Source organism: Balaenoptera borealis (genome assembly GCF_965194805.1).
Source record: "Balaenoptera borealis genome assembly, chromosome: 17".
Taxonomy (NCBI): Eukaryota; Metazoa; Chordata; class Mammalia; order Artiodactyla; family Balaenopteridae; genus Balaenoptera; species Balaenoptera borealis.
Window position 1 is genome coordinate 15998705 of NC_138876.1, and position 5904 is coordinate 16004608.

The window sequence follows — 5904 nt, forward strand, 5'->3', positions numbered from 1 at the left end:
GTAGTTTTCAGTGATTTTTTTTCATTTTATTAACTGAATTTTCAAAAAATTATGGTAAAATATAACAAAATTTGCCATTATATCCATTTTTAAGTGTACAGTTCAATGGCATTAATTATATATACAGTGTTGGGCAACAGTATCCACTATTTCCAAAACTTTTCATCATCCCAAACAGAACTCTGTAACTGTTAAGCAATAACTCTCTATTGCCCCCTCCCTACAACCCCTGGTAACCTTTCATCTACTTTCTGTTTCTATGAATTTGCCTATTCTTGATATTTCAAATAAGTGGAATCATACAATCCTTGTCCTTTTATGTCTGAATTATTTCATTTAGCATAGTGTTTTCAAAGTTCATTCATATGGTAGCATATATCAGAATTTCATTCTTTTTTTATAAATTTATTTATTTTATTTATTTTTATTTTGGGGGGGCTGTTTTGGGTCTTCGTTGCTGTGCGTGGGCTTTCTCTAGTTGCAGCGAGTGGGGGCTACTCTTCATTGTGGTGCGTGGGTTTCTCATTGTGGTGGGTTCTCTTGTTGCAGAGTATGGGCTCTAGGTGTTTGGGCTTCAGTAGTTGCGGCACGTGGGCTCAGTAGTCGTGGCTCGCGGGCTCTAGAGCACAGGCTCAGTAGTTGTGGCGCTCGGGCTTAGTTGCTGCACGGCATGGGGGATCTTCCCGGACCAGGGCTCGAACCCGTATCCCCTGCATTGGCAGGCGGATTCTTAACCACTGAGCCACCAGGGAAGCCCTCATTCTTTTTTATGGCTGAATAATATTCCAGTGTGTATGCCCACGTGTGTGTGTATTCATCTGTTTATGGATGGACAGTTGGGTTGTTGTCACCTTTTGGCTAGAAAAATGCTACAATGAACATCAGCATACAACTCATAATGTGAGTCCCTATTTTCAGTTCTTTTTGGTATGTATCTAGGAGTGGAATTGCTGAATCTTAGGGCAATTCTGTGTTTAACTTTTTGAGAAACCATCAAACTGTTTTCCACAGTTGTGTGTAGCCATTTTACATTCCACCAGCAATATACAAGGGTTCTAATTTCTCAGCATCCTCACCAACACCTTTTATTTTCAGTTTTTAAAATTATTGTTATCACCATCCTAGTAGGTGTGAAGTGATATCTCACTGTGGCTTTGATTTGCATTTCTCTAATCTAATGACTAATGATGTTGAGCATCTTTTATGTGGTTACCGACCATTTGTATATCGTCTTTGGAAAAATGTCTATCCAAGTCCTTTGCTAAGTTTTTAATTGGGTTGCCTTTTTGTTGTTGAGTTTTAGGAGTTTTTCATATATTCTGGATGTTACACTCTTATCAGATACACGATTCGTAAATACAGTCAATCCTCATTTACAGATTCTATATATGCAGATTTTACTTGTTAAAACTTAACTGTAACCCCCGAATCAATATTCATGGCACTTTAGTGCTCATTCATGTGCTTGTGCATAGTGGCAAAAATATTTGAGTTGCCCAGTGTGTACATTCCCAGCTGAAGTCAAAAAAGGTGCCGTTTTGCCTCTCGTTTCAGCTCTCAGACTGCAAAGAAGCATCCTTTTTGTAATGTTTAGTGCCACTTTAAAAATATTTTTGTGTTTTTTGTTGGTGAGTTCACTGTTTAAAATGACCCCCCAAGTGTAGTACCAAAGTGTTGTCTAGCATTCCTAAATGCAAGAAGGCTGTGGGGTGCCTTGTGGAGAAAATGTGTGTTAGATAAGCTTCATTCAGACATGAGGAATAGTGCTGTTGGCCGTGAATTCAACGTTAATGCATAAACAGTATATATCAATATATATTAAATAAGGTGTCTTTAAGCAAAAACACATAAAGCAAGGTTATGTATTGACTGATTGATGAAACTTATGACCAGAAGATCCCAGGATCTTTTTTTTAAATTAATTAATTAATTAATTAATTAATTAATTAATTTATGGCTGCGTTGGGTCTTCGTTGCTGCGTGTGGACTTTCTCTAGTTGCGGCGAGTGGGGGCTACTCTTGGTAGTGGTGCGTGGGCTTTTTATTGTGGCGGCTTCTCGTTGCGGAGCACGGGCTCTAGGCACATGGGCTTCAGAAGCTGTGGCATGCGGGCTCAGTAGTTGTGGCGCACAGGCTTAAGTTGCTCTGTGGCATGTGGGATCTTCCCCGACCAGGGCTCGAACCTGTATCCCCTGCATTGGCAGGTGGATTCTTAACCACTGCGCTACCAGGGAAGTCCAGATCCCAGGATCTTAACCCTAGGAGCATCTGTTCAGTATTCGTGGTGACTTTATAGAACATAATTACTGTAAGTAATGAGAATTGACTGTACTTTATCCCCTTCTGTGGGTTGTCTTTTTCACTTTATTGATAGTGCACACACAAAAATTGATGCACACACAGTTTTAATTTTGGTGAAGTCCAGTTTATTTTTCTTTCTTGTTGCTCATGCTTTTGATGTCATATCTGAGAATGCATTGCCAAATCCAAGGTCATGAAGAGTGACCTCTATATTTTCTTCTAAGATTTTATGGTTGTAGCTCTAATATTTAGGTTAATCCAGTTTGAGTAAATTTTTGTATATGCTGTGAGGTAGGGGTCCAACTTCATTCTTTAGTATGTGGCAATCCAGTTATCCCAGCACCATCTGTTGAGGCACCTATCTTTTCCCCTTTGAATGGACCTGGCACCCTTGTCAAAAACCAGTTGGCCATATATGTAAAGGTTTATTTCTGGGCTCTCAGTTCCACTCCATTGGTCTATATGTCTAGCCTTATGCCAGTACCACACTGTTTTGACTATTGTAGGTTTGTAGTGCATTTTCAAATCAGGAGTACGAGTCCTTCAACTTTCTTGTTTTTCAAGACTGTTTTGTCTATTTGGGGTCCCTAGCAATTCCATATGAATTTGAGGGTTGGTTTTTACATTTATGCAAAAAAAGTTTTTGGAAGTTTGAATTATGAATTATGGAAGGAATTATGTTGAATTTTTAGATTGCTTTGGGTAGTACTAACATCTTGACAATATTAAGTATTCCTATATATGAACACAAGATGTCTTTCCATTTATTTAGGTCTTATTTAATTTCTTTCAGCAATGTTTTGTAGTTTTCAGTGTACAAGTCTTTCTTTCACCTCCTTGGTTACATTTATTTAAAGGTATTTTATGCTTTTAGGATGTTATTGTTAATTGGAATTGCTTTCTTAATTTCCTTTTCAGATTGTTCATTGCTTGTGTATAGAAACACAACAAATTTTTGTTTGTTGATCTTGTAACCTGCAACTTCTCTGAACTTGTTTATTAGCCCTAGTAGATTTCTTGTGGATTCTTTAGAATTTTCTATATATACGATCATGTCATCCATAAATAGATGTTGTTTTACTCCTTTCCAATTTGGATGCCTATTATTCTTTTTCTTGTCTAATGGTTCTGGCTAGAACTTCTAGTACTGCGTTGAATAGCAATAGTGAAAGAGGGCATCCTTGTCTTGTTCTTGATCATAAAAGAAAGCTTTCAGTCTCACCATCAAATATGATGTTCTCTGTGGGTTTTTATTAAATGCTGTTTATCATGTTGAGGAAGTTCTACTCCTAGTTTTCTAAGAGGTTTTTTTTTTTAATTTATTTATTTTATTTATTTTTTGGCTGTGTTGGGTCTTCGTTGCTGCACGTGGGCTTTCTCTAGTTGCGGCGAGCAGGGGCTCGTTTCGTTGCGGTGCGTGGGCGTCTCATTGTGGTGGCTTCCCTTGTTGCGGAGCTTGGGCTCTAAGTGTGCAGGCTTCAGTAGTTGTGGCAGTTGGGCTCAGTAGTTATGGTTCACGGGCTCTAGAGCGCAGGCTCAGTAGTTGTGGCAGGCAGGCTTAGTTGCTCTGCGGCATGTAGGATCTTCCCAGACCAGGGCTCAAACCCATGTCCCCTGCATTGGCAGGCAGATTCTTTTTTTTTTTTTAATTTTTTTATTATTTATTTTACTTATTTATTTTATTTATTTTTTGGCTGCACTGGGTCTTGGTTGCTGTGCACGGGCTTTCTCTAGTTGCGGTGAGCGGGGGCTAGTCTTCATTGTGGTGCACAGGCTTCTCATTGCGGTGGCTTCTCGTTGCAGAGCACGGGCTCTAGACGCACGGGCTTCAGTAGTTGTGGCTCGCGGGCTCTAGAGCACAGCCTCAGTAGTTGTGGCGCACAGGCTTAGTTGCTCGGTGGCATGTGGCATCTTCCCGGACCAGAGCTCGAACCCATGCCCCCTGCATTGGCAGGTGGATTCTTAAACACTGCGCCACCAGGGAAGCCCTCTAAGAGCTTTTATCATGAAAGAGTTTTGGCTTTTGTCAAATGCCTTTTCTGCATCGATTGAAATGAGCTTACTTTTTTTCCCCTTCGTTCTGTTAACATGATGTAGTACATTGATTCATTTTCTTTTGCTGAGTCACTCATATTCCTAGGATAAATCCCACTTGGTTATGGTGTGCCATACTTTCGATATGCTGTTGTATTCCATTTGCTAGTATTTTGTTGAGGATTTTCACACTAATATTCATAAGGGATATTGGTCTATATGTATCTCTTCTTGTGATGTCTTTATGACATATGGTAAAAGTATGTTTAGTTTTGTAAGAGACTGCCAAACTATCCTCCAAAGTGGTTATACCATTTTGCATTCCCACCAGCAATGAATGAGAGTTCTTGTAGCTCTGCATTCTCACCAGCATTTGGTGTTGTCAGCATCCTGGATTTGGGCCATTCTAATAGGTATGTAGCGGTATCTCACTGTTGTTTTAATTTACATTTCCTTGATGACATATGGTGTTGAGCATCTCTTCATGTGCTTATTTGCCATCTGTATATCTTCCTTGGTGAGATTTCTGTTAAGGTCTTTGGCCTGTTTTTTAAATCAGGTTTTTTTTTTCTTACTGAGTTTTAGGAGTTCTTTCTATATGTTGGATAACAGTCCTTTTTTAAAAAAAATTCTATTTATTTTTTGGCTGCATTGGGTCTTCCTTGCTGCATGCGGGCTTTCTCTAGTTGCGGTGAGCGGGGGCTACTCTTCAGTGTGGTGCACAGGCTTCTTGTTGCAGTGGCTTCTCTTGTTGCAGAGCACGGGCTCTAGTTTTGTGGGCTCGGTAGTTGTGGCTTCCAGGCTCTAGAGCACAGGCTCAGTAGTTGTGGCACACGGGCTTAGTTGCTCCACAGCACAGGGGATCTTCCCGGACCAGGAATCGAACCCGTGTCCCCCCTGCATTGGCAGGTGGATTCTCAACTACTGTGCCACCGGGGAAGTCTCTGGATAACAGTCCTTTATCAGATTTGCCTTTTGCAAGTATTTTCACCCAGGCTATGGCTTGTCTTCTCATCCTTTTGAAACTGTCTTTCACAGAGCAGAAGTTTTTAATTTTAATGAAGTCCAGTTTATCAATTATTTCTTTCATGGATCATGCCCTTGGTGTTGTATCTAAAAAGCCATTGCCATACGGAAGGTCATCTTGGTTTTCCCCATGTTATTTTCTAGGAGTTTAATAGTTTTGCATTTACGTTTAGATCTATGATCCATTTTGTGTTACTTTTTGTGAAGGGTGTAAGGTGTGTGTCTAGATTCTTTTTTTTTTTTTTTTTTTTGCCTGTGGATGTCCAGTTATTCCAGCACCATTTGTTGAAGACTATCTTGAAATACAAAGTACCTTAGTGGAATTAAGCTCTCTTTCTCCTAGACTTCCTTTGCACTTTATATTTCTCTTAAGGGGTTTCATTACTTTCAATCTTGTATTATATTCAGGCCCTTGTTCATTAACTGTTTTTTACACAGGTACACAGCTGCTTTGACTGAAATAATACATTTATGCTATTCCTTCTGTCTGGCTTGTTCTTCTGACGTCACCACCACAGTTGCTGCCCCCTTGAGGCCTCCCTC